A 23,364-nucleotide genomic window follows, 5' to 3' on the forward strand; every position below is an offset into this window, starting at 1 on the left:
GCAGGCTGGCTCTAAGGCACTGATCTTTATCAGGGGGAGGAGTCCTGGGTGGAGCCAAGGGAGGGGCCCAGTACAAACTCTCGCGTACTCCCAGAGCGACTCCCCCCTGGTGGTCGGATAGTGCAACTGCACTTACAATGGGTAGATAACGAACATATATACATGGAGTGATATTGGCAACTATATACAGCATTGATCTTACAACGGGTAGATAACGAACATATATACATGGAGTGATATTGGCAAATATATATAGTGTGAATCACATTCACCACAATGTGAAAATCAAAAAAATATATAACTTTGATTTGTTTTGAGGCTGTGCTGCCCATGTATTGTACCGAATGGTTCACATGGAAGATTTAATCAGCAGAACGTCACTGGCATTCTTATTCATTAATTAGACAATTATTAGTTCCACAAAGTGGAGAAACCTACATACTAAGTGTTTAGATTGTGTTTGATTAGGGGAAATTCTGCAACACCAACGGTTTCTCTAACAACTAGTTTTATAAGAACATGTCTCTGCTCATCTAATATAGTTGTCATCCATTCAATCGCTCTACAAATTAACATCAGTCCATTGTAAAAACTGGTGACTCTTTCTTACGTGTTGCAGTTCCCGTAAGTTTGAAAATAATTACACTTTTAGATTCAAAATGTTGGCACTTCGTCAACTGTATTTCTTACAGCTCTCTATTGTGGCTGCGCTAGGCACAGGACAGCAGTGCAACAATAAATACGGCACACCGATGTATATTTGCATTGCAATTAGTTCCTATTCTTTAAAACAAAATAACAATGTAGCATACCCCATATCATTTTTTAAAAACTCGTGTCTTGTAAATCTTTTTCTCTGACTGGTGTTCATTATTTTGTTGTTATTTCACTGTATCAACCCTGCTGCCGTTCCCATGTCTAAACTGAAAGTTAGCCGTGAGGGTAGTCAACATCATTATCTGTTTACTTGTGGCTTCATGTGCTGTGGCAGTGCCTACAGTCTGCTGTATTGCGGGCATGTCCTTTCCAATCAAATCTTTTTTGTATTTCAGGGTGTGCAGAGCCTCAAATGAGCTGATTCCTTGAACTTACATTTCCTTGCTGCATTTTTTGATTTTCAGAGATTTTCAATGGTCTCACTTGGACCCTGTCTGAGGCTTTGAAGTTCACATCGGTGGATTCAAAGATTTGACTTTGGCTGGAGAAGTGTGTTGAATTTTTGAAAGATTTTTGTCTGGGTATTTACTTTCATCTTCACTCATATCTCAGCTATTAAACAATTTAACCCTTTCTCTCCTGCCCACAAACAGATGTAGCTGACGCTTTCTTCTCATTGGTATCTGTTTGGAAGGTATTGAATGTCAGTGTAGTAGCCGGCCCCTTTAAGGGTCTGGTTCCCCTACCTCACGGTGATTTGAAGCTGCTTATGATGATCCATGTCACTAATGTAGTATCTGAGTGATTGGCGGCCACTAGGTTTCATATATAATCCCTGCAGTGCAGAAGGAGGCCATTTGGCCCACTGAGTCTGCACCAGCCTTTGGAAAGAGCACCATACTTAAGCCCACACCTCCACCCTATCCCCGTAACCCCATCTAACCTTTTGGACACTAAGGGAAGTTTATCATGGCCAATTCACCTGTCCTGAACATCTTTGGACTGTGGGAGGAAACCAGGGCACCCGGAGGAAACCCACGCAGACACTGGGAGAAAGTGCAAACTCCACACAGACAGTGACCCAAAAGCAACAACAAACTATGAGAAAAAGTAAACTGAACGGCCAATCGGGCCATGGTCTGTATCCTGGAGCTGAGCACAGGCTTTCCTAGGCAGAATTGATACTGGAGCTATAGACTTCAGTAGCATTTCCTAACACTCAGTATAGCCACAGTTATTCTAATAAATAGTTTGTTGTTGTTCAAACTTGGTGGTCGCCAATCAGTCAGATACTACATTGGCGATGAAGATCATCGGACGCGCCTTTGAATCGACGTGAGAAAGGGGAACCAGACCCCATGTTTAAATAATTCAAATCAAGCCAGTCTATAACCAGTGAGTCACCAAAATGCCTCTTTATGGCAAATTGGAGCTGTTTGATCCAAACTCCGAAGATTGAGTTCAGTATGTTGAATGCCTGCAGTACTTTTTCCAGGGTAGGGGAAGAGAAGAGAAAGATCCTACAGCTTACAGCCTGTGGAGCCAAAATTTATAATTTAATCAGAAGTTTGACATCTCGAGACACCCCAATATAAAGACTTTCACAGTTAGTAGATCTTCTGAAGGGCCATTACCATCCGAAGCCCTGGATAATTATGTAAAGGTGTAAATTCAATAAAGAGGCCCTGGAGAAGCAATAGAAGCCTTAGGATTAGGGTAATAGCAGAGCACTGTTAATGTGGGCCTGCCCTTAATGCCATGTTAAGAGACTGACTAGTGTGTGGGGTGAATAACACTGAAGAAACTGTTGGCAGATTCCGAGATAACGCTGAAGAAGGCACTTGAGGTTGCTCTAGCTATGGAAAGCGCAGAAAAAAGGTGCTGTCGAGCTTCAAAGGGTGTAGAGTGGCCAAGTCCACCATTTCGGGAAAGATATTGTGGGGGTGACGCTTACAGGAGAAGTGATGATTTAAAGAAGCTAAGTGTTTGGCCTGTGGCAGAAAAGGGCACGTAAGTTGCAAGTGCCAGAATGAGCAGGGCCAACACGAATGTGCGGAGACTGCTAAATGTTATTATGATGCCGGCAGTGGAGGGGGAGGCGGAGATAGTGGTGGCGCTGGATGCGGAGAAAGCGTTTGATAGAGTTGAGTGGGGGTACCTGTGGGAGGTGCTGGAGCGGTTCGGATTCGGGGAGGGATTCATCAAATGGGTGAGGCTGCTCTACGCGGCTCCGAAGGCAAGTGTAGTTACCAATGGAAGGAGATCGGAGTACTTTAGGCTCTACCGTGGGACCAGGCAGGGGTGCCCCCTGTCCCCCTTGCTCTTTGCACTGGCGATTGAACCTTTGGCTATGGCGTTGAGGGAGTCAGGGAGATGGAGGGGTCTGGTGCGGGGTGGGGAGGAACATCGTGTATCACTGTATGCGGACGACCTGCTGTTGTATGTGGCGGATCCAGAAGGGGGAATGCCGGGGGTGATGGAGCTGTTAGCGGAATTTGGGGGCTTCTCGGGCTATAAGTTAAATTTAGGCAAGAGTGAGGTATTTGTAGTACACCCGGGTGATCAGGAGGAGGGAATTGGGAGACTCCCATTTAAGAGGGCAGTGAAGAGTTTCAGATACCTGGGGGTGCAGGTGGCCAGGAGTTGGGGGACTCTCCATAAGCTTAATTTTACCAGGCTGGTGGAGCAGATGGAGGAGGAATTTAAAAGGTGGGACATGGTACCGCTATCGTTGGCGGGTAGAGTGCAGTCCGTCAAAATGACGGTTCTCCCGAGGTTCTTGTTCCTTTTTCAGTGTTTGCCCATCTTTATCCCTAGGGCCTTTTTTAGAAGGGTGACTAGCAGCATCATGAGCTTTGTTTGGGCGCATGGGACCCCGAGGGTGAAGAGGGTCTTCTTGGAGCGGGGTAAAGATGGGGGGGGGGGGCTGGCGTTACCCAATCTCTCGGGGTATTATTGGGCGGCCAATGTGTCGATGGTGCGCAAGTGGATAATGGAGGGGGAGGGGGCAGCATGGAAACGGATGGAGAGGGCGTCCTGTGGAGATACAAGCCTGGGGGCCCTGGTAACGGCGCCGTGGCCGCTCCCTCCTACGAGGTATACCACGAGTCCGGTGGTGGCGGCTACCCTCAAGATTTGGGGGCAGTGGAGGCGACATAGGGGAGAAGTGGGGGGCTCGATGGAGGCTCCGTTAAGGGGGAACCATAGGTTCGTCCCGGGGAACATTGATGGGGGATTTCAGAGTTGGCACAGAGCGGGCATCAGACAGCTGAGGGACCTGTTTATTGATGGGAGGTTTGCGAGCCTGGGGGAGTTGGAGGAGAAATTTGGGCTCCCCCCGGGGAACATGTTCAGGTATCTGCAGGTAAAGGCATTTGCTAGGCGGCAGGTGGAGGGATTCCCTTCGCTTCCTGCGAGGGGGGTGAGCGACAGGGTGCTTTCGGGGGTCTGGGTCGGAGAGGGGAAGATATCTGATATCTACAAGGTTATGCAGGAGGCGGAGGAGGCGTCAGTAGAGGAGCTGAAAGCTAAGTGGGAGGGGGAACTGGGGGAACAGATCGAAGATGGGACATGGGCTGATGCTCTGGAGAGGGTTAATTCTTCCTCCTCGTGTGCGCGGCTTAGCCTCATCCAATTCAAGGTGCTGCACCGGGCCCACATGACTGGGACGAGGATGAGTAGGTTCTTTGGGGGTGAAGACAGGTGTGTCAGGTGCTCGGGGAGTCCAGCGAACCATGCCCATATGTTCTGGGCATGCCCGGCACTGGAGGAGTTCTGGAAGGGGGTGGCGAGGACGGTGTCGAGGGTGGTGGGATCCAGGGTCAAGCCAGGATGGGGACTCGCGATTTTTGGGGTTGGGGTGGAGCCGGGAGTGCAGGAGGCGAAAGAGGCCGGTGTGCTGGCCTTTGCGTCCCTAGTAGCCCGGCGAAGGATCTTGCTACAATGGAAGGATGCGAGGCCCCCAAGCGTGGAGACCTGGATCAATGACATGGCGGGTTTCATTAAGCTCGAGAAGGTCAAATTCGTACTGAGAGGGTCGGTACAAGGGTTCTTTAGGCGGTGGCAACCTTTTCTCGACTTTCTGGCTCAACGATAGGGTACAGGGACAGTAGCAGCAGCAACCCGGGGGGGAGGGGGGGGGGGAAGGGGGAGGGAAAAGGGGAGGGAAAAGGGGGGGGGGGCGGACAATGACTATGTTTGTTTATTTAATTTTAATTTATTTTTAAGTTCTTTTGTTGTTCATTGGGGTTGGGGGGTGGGGGGGATGGGATACATATGGTCTGGGGGTGTTACAGTTATTATGGGTTATTTTGTTGCATTTCATTGTTTGTTGTTATGTTTTATATTTTCTGTAAAAAATTCCAATAAAAATTATATTTTAAAAAAAAGAATGAGCAGGGCCTGCCCAGTGAAACAGCTTTGACAAAAAGAGTCATCGGACTCGAAACGTTAGCTCTTTTCTCTCCCTACAGATGCTGCCAGACTTGCTGAGATTTTCCAGCGTTTTCTCTTTTGTTTCAGATTCCATCATCCGCAGTAATTTGCTTTTATCTTCTGCCCAATGAAAGCAGGGTCAGCAATCCAGCTCCAATGCACAGCATGGAAGGTAACTCTGAAAATGGACCAAATATCTTCAGATTAATAATATGAAGGTGGGCAGATTAACACAATTACAATGGTCAGTGGGCAGCATGGTAGCATTGTGGATAGCACAATCACTTCACAGCTCCAGGGTCCCAGGTTCAATTCCGGCTTGGGTCACTGTCTGTGCGGAGTCTGCACATTCTCCCCGTGTGTGCGTGGGTTTCCTCCGGGTGCTCCGGTTTCCTCCCACAGTCCAAAGATGTGCAGGTTAGGGGGATTGGCCGCGATAAATTGCCCGTAGTGTCCAAAATTGCCCTTAGTGTTGGGTGGGGTTACTGGGTTATGGGGAAAAGGTGGAGGTGTTAACCTTGGGTAGGGTGCTCTTTCCAGGAGCCGGTGCAGACTCGATGGGCCGAATGGCCTCCTTCTGCACTGTAAATTCTATGTAAAAAAACAACAGGATTAATGGTCAATGGTCATCCACTCAAGATGGGTGTACTTTATACTCATGACCGATCATAAACCCTTACTTCGGCTTGTCAAGGAAGACAAAGCAATCCCTCTAATTGCATCTGTGAGGATACAGCATTGGGCTTCGTTATTGGCTACTTATGAATACACTTTCCAACACCAAACAGGGCACACATCGCCAATGCATATGCCTTAAGTCATCTTCCATTATAGGAAAGTACTCCACCCCCATCAACTTCTCAAGAAATCATCTTGGTCTCAAGCTTTCTTGATACATTACCTGTATCTGCACAACAGATAATGTACTGGACCCAGAGAGATCTGATTGCCAAAAGTCAAGCATCAGAACATTTGAAGCCTTATCAAAAAGAATGGATGAACGTAGCTACGAGGATTGTATCCTCCTGTGGGGAGTGAGGGTGTTCATCACTGGGACTGGGAGAAAACTATTACTTGATGAATTTCACAGTGGCCACCCTGGAATGTCTAGATGAAGATGTTGGCTCGTTGTTACATTTTGGGGCCCGGAATAGACACAGATATTGAAAGAATTGTAAAGCAGTGCGTTCAATGCCAACTGCAACATAAATTAGCAACTGCAGTCCTAATGCACCCTTGGGAATGACCTTAGGAATAGCATGGGGAGGCAGTGCTGTAGTGGTATTGTCACTGGGCTGATGATCCAGAGACCCAGGTTGATGCTCTGGGGCCCCAGGTTTGAATCCCGTGACTGCAGATGGTGAAATTTGAATTTAATGAAAATACGGAATTAAAAGTCTAAAGACCAAGAAACCATTGTCGATTGTCGTAAAACCCAATCTGGTATAGGGAAGGAAATCTACTGACCGTACCTGGTCTGGCCTTCACGTGACTCTGGACCAATAGAAATGTGGTTACCTGCCACTCCATTCAATGGCAGTAAGTGTTGGGCAATGAATGTTGGCTCAGCCAGTGACAACCATTTCCCAGGGATGGGCAATAATTGTTGGCTCAGCCAGTGACAACCATTTCCCAGGGATGGGCAATAAACGTTGGCTCAGCCAGTGACAACCATTTCCCAGGGATGGGCAATAAACGTTGGCTCAGCCAGTGACAACCATTTCCCAGGGATGGGCAATAAACGTTGGCTCAGCCAGTGACAACCATTTCCCAGGGATGGGCAATAATTGTTGGCTCAGCCAGTGACAACCATTTCCCAGGGATGGGCAATAATTGTTGGCTCAGCCAGTGACAACCATTTCCCAGGGATGAATTTTTTAAAAGTCAGCCTTGGCTGAGAGTTCATGTCGATTACGTAGGCCCATTCATGGGTACAATGTTCCTGCTGTTAGGGGGCATTCAAAGTATTCAAAGACATTTTGAAAATGAAGTCCACAACTTTCTATGCAACAGTGGAGAAGAAGCATCACTGCTCCCTCTGTGGTCTGCCAGAGGTACGAGTTACAGACATTGGGGCAGCATTTACCAGTGCTGAATTCCAAAAATACATGTAATCATATGGGATTAAGCACATATGTACCACACCTTACTCCTCTCCTCGAATGAACCCACTGAACGTGTTCTACAAACCTTTAAAGCAGTCATGAAAAAACTCCAATTCCCTGGAGACAAAATTGGCATGTTTCCTCATTACTTAGAATGCTTCACATGACTACTGGGGTAACCCTGCTGCGTTAATGCTGGGTCATCGGGTAAGAACCAGGTTGGACCTGGTGTTTCCAATTTGGTGGGGAGGAAGGAGTCTAGGAAAATTTTTGAGAAGAAGAATTGTGATACTTCAAGGTGCGAGGGTACATTTGAAGTAGCTGTTGGTCAAATATTTTGTAAATTGACCAAGTGTTGTGGTGGCAAGAATGGGCCGAGTATCATACGGTATACTTGTTAGAGAGGGGGACGACCACAGGGCATTTCCGCACTGATTGCCTGCCCCTTCTAGCAGTCACCCATCTATCTGCCTGCACCTTTGGTGTCACCACATCACTAACACTCCTATCTATAATGCTTTCCGCTGCCTTCATGCCCCTATGTGTATCCAACTGCTGCTCCAACCTATCCATGCGGTCTGTGAGCAGTTGCAATTGGGTGCACTTCCTGCAGATGTAGTCATCCGAGACGCTGGAAGCAGAAAGATCCACCTGCGTCTGGGACACGTCCACCAGTAACCCAGACATGGTGTCGAGGTGCTTAGCAATGGCCATCACTGACTGAGCGACGCCTTGGACACCACCACTCATGCTGCTGACATCATGCTCTAGGGTCTCCATTTTGGTCGCCACCGTGGTAGTGGTGGCCTCGGGGATATACATTACCGGTGTCATCTCCTGCGTCCATACGCTTTGGGACTGCTCCGATTGGTTATGGACCTGCTGGAGTGTCACTGACATCCCCTTCTGAATTTCTTGGTCACCCTATCGACTGGGTCATGGGATCCAGCAGACCTCCGATTGCTGTCTCCCATGGGCATTCTGCCTCCACCTGATGTGCATCTGCAATTGTGTGGTACTCACCAGATTGTGCCCCAGAAGCCTGACCACTAACGTCATCCACCGAAGTCTGTGTCTCTACGCTGGTGGAGGGTGGGGATGAGAACTGTGACGCAATGATGGTGGCACTCTCGGAGCTCTTTGCTGTTCCTTTGGGAAGCGGTGGGGGTGGGGTGGGGGTGGGGGGGGAGGGTGGCCTATCACCCCGGATGGGCTGGCACTGCTGGGTTGCAAGTTGCAATCCTGCAGGAGAATGGACATGTGGCCAGTGGAAGGGAAGGATCATCATTCTGGATGAACGACTCACGTATGACAGATCATCTGGGTGGGGGGACAGTGGACCCTCATCTCCACGACACTTGGCAATCTCGACGTCGGTGATTGATCTGTACTTGGCCACATCCATGATCTTCAGGACCTGTTCCTCTTAGGCGGTGAGGACCCTGAGGTCTGGCACACCGCCATCCACCTGGGCTCTGTCCTGGCTACTGTCGACCAACTTCCCTTACAGAGACACAGAGGGGGTCTTGTGCTGCACATGTCATGCATCGAGGGAGAGGGGTGGGGGGCATGATGGGGGACAGGCATGAGCACCGACACTGATGTGCTGGTGGATGCCAAGGTGTGCTGATGCACTTAGTAGTATTGTTCGGAGGGGGGGGGGGGGGGGGGGGGGGGGGGGGGGGGGGCTGGCAGGCAGTACCAGTGTCAGGGGGCCAACTCAGCTGTGGAGGTCGTTGAGCTTCTTGCGGCCCTGGGTGGCAAATCTCCTTGCCACAGTCCCCGAGCTGACGGCCCCTGTTATTGGCTCTCAGACAGCACTGGCTGCCCTGTGGCTGACCCTTCAACCACCTTGGGGGAACAGGGTGTCCCATCTTGACTCCACCACGTCCATTAGTCTTGCCAGGTCAGCACTCCGAACCGTGGAGCTGGTCTCCTTGGTGGCAAGATGCTGTTTGGGGTTTGCTTTGCGGGACCGGTTTAAGTTCTGCTCCCTCTCGTTATTGGGGAGCTTCGAGTGCGGTCCCAGCGAATCAGATAGTGGGATAGTCATTTGTGGCATGATGCCTGTGGGGCTCCATTAACTGGCCTAATTAATATTAGATACTGGTGACGGCCTCACCAGATCAGCAGTCGGGAACTACCGGCATTTCACGCTCGCTACCATGTTGAGAACGAATTTGGTTAGCGTGGTAGTCACCACTGTTGTATTGTATTGTATATATAGGGGTTTTACGGTAAGGCCCCTGTACTACAGGGGGTAGATCCCTGCCTGCTGGCTCCGCCCAGTAGGCAGAGTATAAATGTGTGTGCTCTCCGAGCTGCAGCCATTTCGTCAGCTGCTGTAGGAGGCCACACATCTCAGTGTAATAAAGCCTTGATTACTCTCTACTCTCGTCTCGTCATAATTGATAGTGGATCAGTTCGATCGCACCCATTGTCATGGCAGATGCACCAATAGCTATTGGGCACGATCTCTGGTCATGCTGCGCCGGAAATGCATCTCGCTGCGGTGCAACGTGGCCGGTGAAAGACGGGAGACCCTGCTCCCGGGATCCACCAACTCGCAACACCTTGCGAGATTCAATGCAATCTCACGAGACGTTGCAAGGTGAATCCCGCCCACAATGGGTGGGATCACTTTTTGGCAAACCTGTATATTAGAGCGAGGCTGTAAGCCTTACTCTAATGTGCAGATTTCCAAGGTACCTAAAGCTTTGCAATTCAATCCCTTCACCTCAGGGACATCGGGCGAGCGCCATTTGGTGCTAGTTTCCACAAATAGGAACTAGACGGAACAGCACTCGTGGGGGTCCCCAATGTTGCGTTCAGGCTAGGAGGAGGTTGGGGGTTTTTTTTGTGGGGCTCGGAGATCGGTATTTCTAGTTAAAAATCCCGATCTCTCGCTATAACGGGGAGTTTCAGCGAGCAGAGTTCCCCATTGTAAAATACGAGGCTATGTGTGGCCTCAGCCTTGCGTTTCCCGTTTAGGCCCTTTATTCAACACAAGTCGCGTTAAATAGCCAAGTGTTTCTCGGCACTGCGAGTGCCGGGAAACACGTGGCTAAACGCGCTCGCTAGGGAACTTTGTTCAGCACTTCCCTTTGGCTGTTTGTAATAGGCAGAGTACTGACTGCACTTAACCAACTCATGCTGCAAAACATACTGCTTAATATCAGACGTGATTCTCCAATTGGGCAGCATGTCCTGAATAACCGCACCTGTGCTAAGATTCACACTAATAATTAATTGAAGATTATCAGCCAGGCTCACAGGCTTGCTCGAAGTGATGTATATTCAAATGCAGAGACTTAACCTCTGCTGGCAAAAGGAATATGTCCAGACATTGCACCTTTTTTGGATAAACTAAAACATGTGGGCAACAACTCCCAGGTGCAGTCACAATGGCAATGCCTGGACCAAACAGGGCCAACTTACCACACAGTCAGCACCTCTTTTCTCGTGCAGTATAAATTGTTGGACCTTTTCAAATTTGGCATTCTTATATCTGACCTGATGAGTGCAAGGTGAAAAATTTTGATAGCATGTCTCTTTTTTCAGCAATATTATCTAATGTGTTATCATTTTTGTTAAGTTAGCTGGGGTGAGAATAAAGTGTGTTCAAACACTAGGTCATACAGAATGAAGATGCAATTGAAATCTGTGGGTATTGCTCATGTCTGAGCTTTTTCAGTAGGTGGTAATTATCTCCTTTGATTTCTAAATCTTTCTTTTTATAATTATTTAATCAAATTAGAAGACGGTGGACAGGCTTAGACAATTAATAATAAATTGTGTTATTGCAAAAATGCATATATAAATTAATCTAGTAAGAAGAGCTGTTAAAAATATTAAAGCTTAATAGCAGCTAATTAAAATGTTAATGAGAAACTGGGAACAAACTACAAAAACAGTGCTGAAGTTTGCCTGTGATCTTATGCTGTTTTATTGCAAAATAAAAGCTAAGTAGTTCTAAATACAAAGCTGTTCTCCCTGGAAATTATGTACAGCTTAAAACTGGAAATAACCATGGTAAAAGGAATAATTGATTTAATTGGTTTCCTGTACATGCAATACTTTTTGCAAAACAATTTATTTTGTCTCTCTCTCTCACAGAAAAATGCTTATGCAAATTGTCATAAAAAACACCCACCTACAGTTTTACCATTTTTTTTGTGACTGTAAAAGATGCAGCACGGTAGCATTGTGGGTAGCACAATTGCTTCACAGCTCCAGGGTCCCAGGTTCGATTCCGGTTTGGGTCACTGTCTTTGTGGAGTCTGCATATCCTCCCCGTGTGTGCGTGGGTTTCCTCCGGGTGCTCCGGTTTCCTCCCACAGTCCAAAGATGTGCAGGTTAGGTGGATTGGCCATGATAAATTGCCCTTAGTGTCCAAAATTGCCCTTAGTGTTGGGTGGGGTTACTGGGTTATGGGGATAGGGTGGAGGTGTGGACCTGGGTAGGATGCTCTTTCCAGGAGCCGGTGCAGACTCGATGGGCCGAATGGCCACCTGCACTGTAAATTCTATGATAATAATTCTATGATAATAATGTAACACATCTTCATAGCATTAGTTAAATCTCCATTGATAGGGAGCATTCAAATTCAACTTTCAATTTGGCTCATCAAAACGATGCTATTTCACAATTTGGCGTTCCGTTCATTTATTTTCGTTGGGCTGGGGTTTCCGCATGATGAGTTGCATCATTTTATTTCCCAATGGAAAACGAACTGCCCCTGACAATAGTTTGTGAAGTACTCACACTAGGTTATCCCCGGCTTTCCCATTTCCCTATCTATTGGATTGGCAAAAATCTTTTATCAAATGGCGTGGTCAGTTAGGGTCATTGGTTTGGAGACTTTAGAAAGCCCATTCTGGCTAAAGACTGCAGGATGACTGAGGAGAATAGCAGGTAAGCAAGGAACTATGTTTGGCTCACTCAGCTGACTGTCAGCTGACTTGACTGTATCTTATAAAGCATGACAAAACCTAACACAGGAAATTTGGCAGATTAGTGAAATAATGGCGTGCCCGGAGGTATATAGAACATAGAACAGTACAGCACAGAACAGGCCCTTCGGCCCTCGATGTTGTGCCGAACAATGATCACCCTAACTTAAACCCACGTAACCCCTATACCCATAACCCAACAATCCCCCCATTAACCTTACACTACGGGCAATTTAGCATGTGGAGAAGAAAATGCCACAACTTTGCTGATTCCCATCTGGAAGCCCTCCTTGACAAAATAAACAGAGGAAGGACTTGAGTGCTGGGTATGGTGTCAGGTAACCTACCAAATAGGTCATTTACACACATAGAGGGAAGTGACACCGGCACAGAGTGCCAATTCAAAGAATCATAGAATCCCTACAGTGCAGAAGGATGCCATTCAGCCCATCAAGTCTGTGCCGACCCTTCGAATGAGCACTCTGCCCATTTACAAGTGTTCACCCCTACCTATCCCTGTAATCCCATAAACTAACCTGCATATTCCTAGACACTAAGGGGCAATTTAACATGGCCAATCCACCTAACCTGCACATCTTTGGACTGTGGGAGGAAACCGGAGCACCCGGAAGAAACACATGCAGACACAGGGAGAACGTACAAAGTCCACACAGACAGTCAGCCGAGGCCGGAATTGAACCTGGATCTCTGGGGCTGTGAAGCAGCAGCACTAACTCTGCAATCGTGCCGCACTGATGAAAGTCTTCTATCTGGAGATCTGTGCCATGTGTCATTGCCATAGAGATGAAAAAGCAAGTATAAGAGAAAGAGTTATGTTCAAGTAGTACCTTCTCCCATGTCTCAGACACAGCTTACAGCGCATCAGGTAAAACTAATTACTTGGAAATGTGTTCACAACTGTTCAGCAAAGGCAGAAGTTATTTTAATATAGACTGATCCAAGAGTCATTTTTAAAAAAGTACGGTTGGTCTTTTATTTATTTCGCACCGTCTCTCAGCTTAAATTAGTTTTAACTTATCCTGCTCAAAATCAAAGTTAGATATTTAAAAACTAGCAGATTAGGGATAAATTTCGACCAGCAGCATATGGTAGTCAATCAGCCACCTGAGACTTACCCTGCCCAACTCAACTTTCTATTGTTCAACTGCTCCCTCATTAGCTTAAGAAACAATGACAGGTGACATCTGTCTTGGGCCGTAGCACAAATGGTCAAAAGAGAATTGGGCTGCTGATTTGCCATAAGTTTTGTATACTGTGCAGTGCACTGCGCAGTGTAACTTTCATCCCCAAAATATGTATCGAAATTCCTCCTTGGTAACAAAATATTCTTTATAGGCAAATGCTTTGATTGACAAGTCAGTAGCGGTCAATGTGCCACTAAAAGTAATCAGCTTACCCAAACAAAAATGCTAATTACTTTAGTCCAGGTGCCTGATGATCACATTTACCAAAGGTCTAAAACATATTCGATAACTCAATTTGCGTCAAACACTTTCATGTTGCCTGTTCCTATCTACAAGGATATGCAGCGGCATTTTCTGTGACTGTGTGGTACAGGAATGAAACAGCTCTGTGGCACAAACCTACATAAATCAAGTAAATGTTCTGCAACTGGCTCAAAAATAATGGTCACAATCACAGTGGTTATATGGTGGAGCAACCAAACCTGATTCTGCATGGTTGGTTAGTGTACGTAAGCTGTGAACCCCCCCTGCCCATTTCCCCTATGTGCAAGGATGGATGGGTATGGAAAACCTGTAATGTGGTGTATTTTGGTGGATTGCTGCATTTAAAGGAGTGCTGCACAGGTTTGCATTAAGGCTGACAATACATTTGCTGGAGGAGTTGCTACAATATTGACCCTTCATTGGGGAAAGTGAAAACTTTGCTGGAGGATGCACCTTGCAAAAAGAATGGTAATTTTTACAGAAGAGGGGGAGTCTTCCCACAGAATTACTGTGCCGCAGAACTAACTCTCTGGATGCTCTTTTCTCTGTTCTTCCTTCATGTGGTGAACTTTCCCTCCTCATACTTCTTGACCAGTCTGCTGGGTGGGACTGCTCTTACCTCAGTCCATTCTTATCCATCTAATCATAGCCCCACACCCGATCATCATGCTTTTTCCTAAGAAGCCCCTGGCACCCACCATTGCAACCCCTTCATGACCAGGTGCGGTGCCCGAACATGTCACCTGCTGCCTCATCAAGCATGCGGCTCACAATGTCCTCTCTTTGTCTCTGCAGGAGAAGATAGCCCATAGTACCGACAGTGAGGTTGGCCCGCACCAAACAGGTGGGGATCCCTTCACCCAGATGATCTGTCTCAAGTGAGTTGTTCATGTCAGACAAAATAATCCGTCCCTCTCACTGGTCCATTGTCTTGCAGGATCATCATCTGATGAGGATGGGCCATCTGGAGTTGTTCATCCCCCCCGTCACTCAAGAGAACACCCCAGAGGAGAGCTCCGAGGAGACCACACCGAGGCGTCACACCTATCACCTGCACCTTTACCAACGCAGAGACACACACCTCGGTGGGCGACATTAGTGGACAGGCTTCTGAGGCACAATCTGGTGAGCACCACACAGTTACTGATGCACATCAGGTGCAGGCAGAAACGTCCAAGCTGGATCCCAAACGGATGCTGAGCCTCTGGATAAGATCCCTCCTGAGTTGAGGCAGATGATAGGACATAGCCGTAAGATTCAGGAGGCCGTGCCAGCGATATTCCAGTCACTGCCAGGGCGATTGGAGTTCCAAAGGCTCCAGATGCAGGAGATGATGCTGACAATGCGTGGCATCAAGGCCAACACTGCTAGGTGACAGCAGTGGAACATCTGGAGCATGATGTCGGCGTCTTGAGTGGTGGTGTCCAAGGCATGGCTCAGTCTGTAACAACCATGGCTGAGGGCTTTGTCATCATGTCCCAGTCCCTGAGGACCATCACTGAGGACAGTGACACCATGGTGCTGACAATGAGGAGGCTGCAAGACTGGCAGCACAGGATGACTCAGAGGCCACAGGAACTCACTCCAGCTGCCCCACCATCCCCAGGGCCCTACGGGCACCATCAGGGAGGAGGACGTGCTGGAGACCAACCTGGGGGCTGCCACCAAGGAGATGATGGCAGTCTCCAGTTCTTCTGAATCCCCCCCTCCTGACAGTAGCGTATGCGCATGTTAGCTGGCAGAACAGGGCTGCACAGTGACATCTGTGACACTGGTAAGTAGGCCGGAGCCTTCCAGCTCCAGGTCCTCCAGAGGACATCAAAGGGCATCAAAGGCCACAGGGTGGGGAAAGCAGGAGTCTTCCTCCACCTCTGATGAGCATCCTGGGCACACATCTAGATTTAGCTTGAGAACACAAAAGATCAAGAAGAGTGATGAGCAGTGAATGGGCACTGGTGGGGTCACTATCTGTAGTTAGTGGGAATGGAAATATGTCAGAGTAAAATGTTCCCGATCAAATATGTTGCAGCTCATATCTGTGAAGTCTCTGTCACGTTAATCTTCACAGTGGGCCTGCCTGCACCCCCACCCCCTGTTCCCCTCCTGTTCCCCCGTTCCCCACCACTCAGGCACAGTGGTCCTAGATCAAAAGCCCCCAATGAAGACCCGATTCAGAGGATGGGTGTGAGCTCGTAGTCAGCAGAAAGACAGGAGTCCGACTTTAGCAGAAACTGAGGAGCACCAGAGCTTTCTTCACAGTGAGTAACCATCACTCTGCACCCATTGACAGTGCCGACACAGGATCATCATCCTGGAATGATGTTACACAGGCGCTTGTAAGGGAGAGCAGGGTGGTCAAGGGGGGGGGGGGGGGGGGGGGGGGGGGGGGGGGGTGTTAAGTGTGGAGGATGTGAGGTGAGGGGGGAGGGAAATGGGAATGAGAATATAGAGACGATGAGGGCCTCCCTGGTCCTTCTGGCATGTCAGACACTCACTGCAGCATATCCTCCATCCTCCAACTCTTCCTCGGGCTCTTCCTCCAGCCCCTCCTTCAGCATGTCACCCCGCTGCTGTGCCAGATTGTGGAGAGCACAGTCAACCACCACAAAGTGGGAGACCCTATGGGGGTGTACTGCAGGGCACCACCAGAGCGGTCAAGGCATCAGAACCATATTTTCAGCAGCACAATGCACCGGTCAGTGATGGCATGAGTGGCAACGTGGACTTCATCGTAACGGATCTCTGCCTCGGTCTTAGGCCTCTGCACTGGCATCATCAGCCATGTCCTCAGACATTGACCCCACGGGCCAACCCATCATTCTGAGGAGGTCCTCGAAGAGACCTGGGATATCTGAGTGACCCAGGATGTAGCTGTCGTGCACGCTCCCTGGGAAGCAGACATACACATGCATGATCCTGAGGTGGTGGTCGTACATGATCTGAACATTCAGGGAGTGCAACCCATTCCTGTTAATGAAGGGGACTCCATGATGGCCCAGTACTTGCAGGATGACATGAGTATCATCGATTGCCTCCTCAACCTGGGACATCACGATGATGACAACAAATTCTGCAGCCAGGGTAAACTTGGTGGGCCTGGTCCAGGTCGAAGGTGATATATTCTGATGGCTGGGCATACAGAGTATCAGCCATCTCTGTCAGTAGCGGGACATCAGGGAGCACCTGTGGGTGGAAGATAGAGATATGCCACACAGGTCCCTGCTCAAGTCCTAGATTGACCTGGTGGCATAGAAGTTGAAGGCCACAGTTATCTTCACGGCCACCAGGAGTGGGTGCCCTCCTCCTCCATGGGTTGCTATGTCCGCGAGGACGTGGCTCATGTGCCGCACTCTCTGCTAAGGCAGAGTCTTCTGCAGCATATGGTGTTGTCAGCTCAATAAATGACCAATGACACCTCTACACCTTGGGCCATCGCAGGCCACCCCTCCTGGCTCCCTCCTCAGCCTGTTGGGTGACCGGGCCTTCAGGGTATGTCGAGGCCCCCTGCACATGGATGTATTGTCATTGCTGCATTCTACCCCATCTTCCCACCTCGGCTGCCACAAGCACAGCCTCCACAGGATCCACACCAGCAAACATAGTTTTATCTGGAAGGAATTGGAGTATTAGAGGGACCAACAATCCATTAGGGCTACTATCCCGGGACCTTCAGATCCCCAAAGCCTCCCCCACCCGTACCATGATTGTCTTGCCTTCTCTCAGAGTGCCATCCAATAAGCCAGTTGTGCTGGCAAGCCTTGCTCTGCATACTCACTCTTGGCCACATCAGGAACCCCGAGACCCCAACCCTCTGCCAGGAACATTGGGGGGGGGGGGGGGGGGGCATACTGTCCAATCATCCACACACTTACCCTTTGGCCAGGAGACAATCCTGCTCTTTACTGTTTGATTGTTGGCAGCTGTCTGTATGGTGCTGATGCTCCTAGAGTTCAGGCAGACTATTCAGGCAACAAAGTTTGCTGGACATGCAGTGCGTTAATCATCCTCTGAGGCATGGTACCTGTGCAGTCAAGGAGGCACGAGAGTTGAGGAGGGTTAAGTGCTCTCACTACTGACGAGGCTAATTCCTCATTTTAAATAGCTATCAGCTGTGAAGCGAGAGGCTGCTCACAGTCAAAGAGGGTGATGATGACTTTCAGGAGACAAGCTGCAGCAGGACTCTGTACAGGGAGAGTTTGGTAGGAGAGACAGGCTGCAGCTGTGGGGCCACTGCAATCGGTCTCTACAATATTTAAAAATGGTTTGAAAGCCTCACAGATGCAAAGCCCCTCACCTTCCCGGCCCAGTGTCAGCCCCTGACATGGAACACTTCAGCCTCCTGACCAAGCCCAACTTCTCTGAGTGGTACCCCTCCCGCCCCCCCCCCCCCCCCTCTCCCTGAGCACTGGGAAAGCACCAGTGCCCTTGAGCTACATACCGGAAATTGGAAATGGCTACTCACCTCCTCCGTTCCCCTCAGTAGCCATTGTGTCAGCTTCACATTTTTGACAAGGAGTATTAAATGATGTCCACGTGACTTCCCGCTGGGGAGTCTGATAACTCCCAGGAGGCGACTGCATTCGACTTCAATCTCGTTAATGCGATTAAAATGCATGCAAATTAGGGTTAATGATATTCTCGCCAATTTTTGAGTGAGATCCGGAACTCGTCACCGGAAACGGGCCAGATGAATCACAAAATGGAATCTCGATTTTCCCCTCTCCCACTATTCACCGGCCGCCCCGATCCACGCCGGGCGCAACATGGTCATTGACGCGCCAACAATATTTTGGTAACATGAGGGGTGATGATGCAGTTTAGTTGCATTGTTTTGTCCTCTATGGGCTGACAGACTTGCAAGGCCCAGGTCTGAGGTGTCTTTGGCTTCCGGTGGTAAGGATAGTACTAATTCTGTAGTCCTTTTGAGGCCTAGGTTGGGTTCTATCAACAGATGTTTTTGTATCGCGACACTATTGACCCAACACATTAGTCGGTCGTGTAGTATCTTGTTTAGGGATGGGCTAAACTCACAGTATTCGGCCAGTTTCCTTAACCTAGCCAGGAATTCTGTCAGGGGTTCCCCAGGGGTCCTCCCGGCTGTGTTAAATTGGTTACGCTGGAAGATTACAGGCTGCTTTGGGTCGTAATGTTTCTTTACCAGATCCACAAGCTCATTGAACATTTAGTGTCAGGGGCTGCAGGATAAGTTAAACTCTTAATAATGCTGAATGTCAGGGCACCACATACTGTCAAAAAGATTACTGTATGTCTGTCATCCCCTTCTATGCTGTTGGCGCAGAAGAAGTAGCACACATGTTCAGCATATTGGGGCCAATCCTCCATGTCTGCTCGTACTTCCCAAACAGGATTTCTTTTTGCTTTGTTTCTTACTGAGTTGTCGGGGAGTTTCGAAAGACTGCTTAGAATCTCATGCTCGATCTTTGTTGCCAATGCAATCATTCCAGGAAGCGCGGAGTGAAAGGCCATTATTCTGGTTTATTCCCAGGCCAGGACTATCAGGAACTGCTGGTCTGGGTGCTACATTTAAATGTTCCGCTAACGAGCCCTAGTTGGGCTAACCACAGGAACCCATATACTATGAAACCCATGAGGAGATCAATCAGTGATCCACCATGATCCTCATGAGGGTTATGACAAGGCCTCACTGCACAGGAGCCCCCTCCAAAGATATGTACACATGTCAGCTGCTGTACTCAGAGCAGTTGATCCTTTAATAGACAGGTCTGACTAAGTTACATGTGGGATGCTCAGGCCCCATAGAGTTAGGTAACTCTGTAGTCATGATTCAAGTCACCGATTATGTCCAGTTCAGAGTACACTTACTTTGGTGTGTTTGTGTTCTTCAAAGCAGTTTTGTACATTTTCTTATTTGGACAATGATTGAGAATACACATATTATGTTCTGAGTTACTGACAAAGGCCTGTAAATCTTTGCCCTTTTCTGTATTAAAGTTCAATTTGCACTAATCCATTTCCATAGAGAATGCTTGCAGTCTTGCAATTCATGTAAATATTTATTCAGTTTTGAATCATTAATGCAGGCTTTTTAGTCTTTGCCTATTTATTTAGCAAGGTTCAATGTGCACCAATGGAACGCCATGGAGAATACCTTATGTTATAAATTATTTTCTGAGTACCTGATATAGTTCGATAGCAAATGTTCTTCACCTTGAAATTTATATTCAAAATGAAATGTTTATTTATTTTGTACCTCAACATACATGGCAGCCATTGTTTGTCCTGTTCTTTGTTGTATTAAAGTTGAATTATCACTTTTATTCTCTACTCTCTGTCATTGAGATCATAGTCACACAGGAGACGGTCCACACAAATGGCTCAGACATGTTTGCTCAGCGAATGATAGTTGGCACAGCTATCATTCTGTAGTCTGTCATTCGGTTCCTTGTCAGTGCCTTCAACACAACATGGGTCCTATCAATTGTCCTTTGAACCTAGGGAGGACAGTGGGTCCTCAATATGAGGGCATCTATCACCTGGTGAGTGCAGATTTTTACAGATACCTGGCTGATATTACTATAAGGGCCTCCTGTTTGTTCCTGTCTTTTCCCTTATTTTTCTGTTTCTTTTATTTTTGCAATTACAATTTTGATCTATGGAAGATTAAAGGACCTGTGACTTTAAGGCAAAGCATCCTTGAATGCAAACAATCAGATTCCAAAAGGCTGCTGTTTTAGACTGGCAAGTGCAGATTGGCTGACATCAGTGCTGACTCAATTTGATTGACTTGGCTGGTGGCCAATGAATGAGCGAAAAGCCTGTATTCTGCCTGGCAACAGGCGATAGTTGGATATTTTTCCTCTGAGGTGCTTATCACTGCTAAAGTTGGGTTTTGTTACACTGTGGACTCTAAAGCCTGGATGGAGGAGCTCTAACTCTCTCTCAAAGATCTGATGAATTCTCTCTCGAAATCCAGTGGAAAAACTCTTATCTCTCTCTCTAGCAAGTCTGGGCATGGTTCTCTTGGAACTGAAAAGACTTGAAGTCCTACCAAAGGCTGGCAGCCGGGGTTGATGTGAGACAAAGGGTCTCAAGAAAGAAACAAGCCTGAAGGTGAACCTTTGAGTTGGAGAGCCAGTTTAATAAAAGCTAAAGGATGGGATTCTCCATTAACCGACGCCGAAATCGGGGTGAGCGATCGGGCGGAGCGCAGCTTCCGACGGCAAAATCGCAGCTGGTGCTGGTTTGACGACAAATCGCGATGCTCTGTCATGTCGAAAACGATGCATGCTGCGCGTACGTTAAACACCGTTTGCATTTCATTAGCAGGCCCACCCGCGATTCTCCGCCTCCAATGGGCGCGTTCCCGATGGCACGGTCCACTTGTGCTCTCAGAAATCGTGAACTTGCGGTGGTGGTTGCTGAGAGAAAGAGAGGGCGCATGGACAGTGTCCAGCACCGCCATAATTAGCCGATAGCCGTTCCACTGGCCAGGGGCTTCTGCCAGGTCCTGGGGGAGTAATGGGGGAGTGTGGGGTCGGGATGGACGGGTATGCAACACCATTACCGCAGTCAGCAGGGCAGCCATGCAGCTGCTCGTGCCGCTGAGAACCCCCTTTAAACCTGCTGCCCTGGGTCATATAGGTGACCCCCCAGGGCGCCTCCCTGGATGCCCTCTGGCCCCAGCCGATCCATCAGCTGCAGGGGAATTCCAGCACAACCTTTTCCATCTTTTTGGCTTCGGGAAGTGTGTATGTGGGGAGTGTATGTTTATGCGCGGCTGCAGCTTGTCAGTCCTGCGAGTGTCAATCACGGACCTGGCAAATCCTGAACCATTTAAAAAAAAAAAAAAATTTAGAGTACCCAATTAATTTTTCCAATTAAGGGGCAATTTAGCGTGGCCAATCCTCCTACCCTGCACATCTTTGGGTTGTGGGGGTGATACCCACGCAGACACAGGGAGAATGTGCAAACTCCATACGGACAGTGACCCAGGGCCGGGATTCGAACCCGGGTCCTCAGCGCCGTAGGCAGCAATGCTAACCACTGTGCCACCGTGCTGCCCCGAACCATTTTTAAGGAGATTGTTGGTGTTCCATGCGGCACCAGAGCTAGCCCCTCACCGGTAGCCATATCGGTGTAGGTGCAGCGCCAGTTTTACTGTCGTAGAAGCCCACGGATTCTCCGTGGGCGTCAACACTTAGTCGCAGAACCGAAGGATCCAGCCCTACGTGTCTCACCAGGAGAATGTTGATTGCTTGCGAATACTGAACAAATGACTCTGCAGAAGACCATCACTCTCTGTCAACCAGAGGCTTTGATCAACCAGCATGCTGGGAGAAAAGCCTGCTGCAAAGAACTCATCACCTGAAGTAAGGACTCTTACCTTTTGTGTGTAACCCTTATTATTTTACCCCTTTCCACCCCTCTGTGTTTGTCGTGTTTGTGCGTGTGTAGAGTGTGGGAAAGTAGGTTAGCTTGCTTGTTATCTAGCTGAAATTGCTGCATATTTCATGTTTATTTATGTTAAAAAAAACAGTAATTGTATTTCAATTTACATACCTGGTAACTGTAAATTATTGAATGGCCAAAGGCCAAAGAGTTCAGGAATTTTATACAAATTTGAACTACTGTGGCAGGGGGGTGGGAAACGGGAACAGCAGGACAGAAAGTGTAGAGACTGTGGAAAAAAGTGAGACTGAGATAAACATAGTGCAGAGTAAGAGCAGGCAGAGGGAAGCCGCTAGGCTCAGCGGGACTGTAGGTCTGGAGAGTGCTTGCTTCAATGCAAGATGTATAACAGGTAAAACAGATGAACTGAGAGCCTGGATTACAGCATGGAACTATGATGTAATTGCAATTACAGAGGCATGGTTAAAGAAAGGACAGCACTGGCAGCTTTACATTCTGGGATATTATTGTTTTAGATAGGACAGAAGAGGAAACAAAAGAGGTGGGGGATTTACATTGCTGATTAGGGTGCAGATCACAGCTGTGTTGAGGGAGGACACATTGGAGGGATGTTGTAGTGAGGCACTAAGGGTGGAGCTCAGGAATATGGAGGGTAAAATCACAATGTTGGGAATGTACCTCCCAACAAACCGCAGGAGAGCAGCTGTGTAGTCAGACACTGAAAAGGTGTGAAAAAAGCAGTTTAGTTGTGATGGGCGATTTTAACTACCCCCATATTGACTGTGAATCCCTTACAGACGGGGGCTCGGATGAAGAGCAATTTGTTCAATGTGTCCAGGAGGGCTTGTTAATACAGTGTGTTGACAATCCAACCAGGGAGGGGGCCATCCTGGATTTGGTACTGGGGAATGAACCAGACCAGGTGATTGATGTTTCAGTGGGGGAGCATTTTGGGCTTGGCGACCATAATGCCATAAGGTTTTGGGTAGTCATGAATAAGGAAAAGACTGGCCCACGGGTGAGGGTGCTTAATTGGGCACGGGCCAATTACATCCAAATCAGACAGGAACTGGGAATGTGGATTGGGAGCGACTGTTTGAGGTCAAATCCACGTCTGACATGTGGGAGGCTTTTAAAGGCCAGTTGATTGAAGTGCAGGACAGGATGTTCCTGCAAAAATGAAGGATAGAAATGGCTGGATTCGGGAACCATGGATGACGTGGGAAATTGTAAGCTTACTCAAAAGGAAAAAGGAAGCATATGATAGGTCTAGGCATCTAAAAATTGACTAAGCCCTTGAGGAGTACAGTGAAATTAGGAAAGAACTAAAATGTGAAATTAGGAGGGCTAAAGGGG

Source organism: Scyliorhinus canicula, chromosome 6, assembly GCF_902713615.1.
Source record: "Scyliorhinus canicula chromosome 6, sScyCan1.1, whole genome shotgun sequence".
In the NCBI taxonomy this organism is placed as follows: domain Eukaryota; kingdom Metazoa; phylum Chordata; class Chondrichthyes; order Carcharhiniformes; family Scyliorhinidae; genus Scyliorhinus; species Scyliorhinus canicula.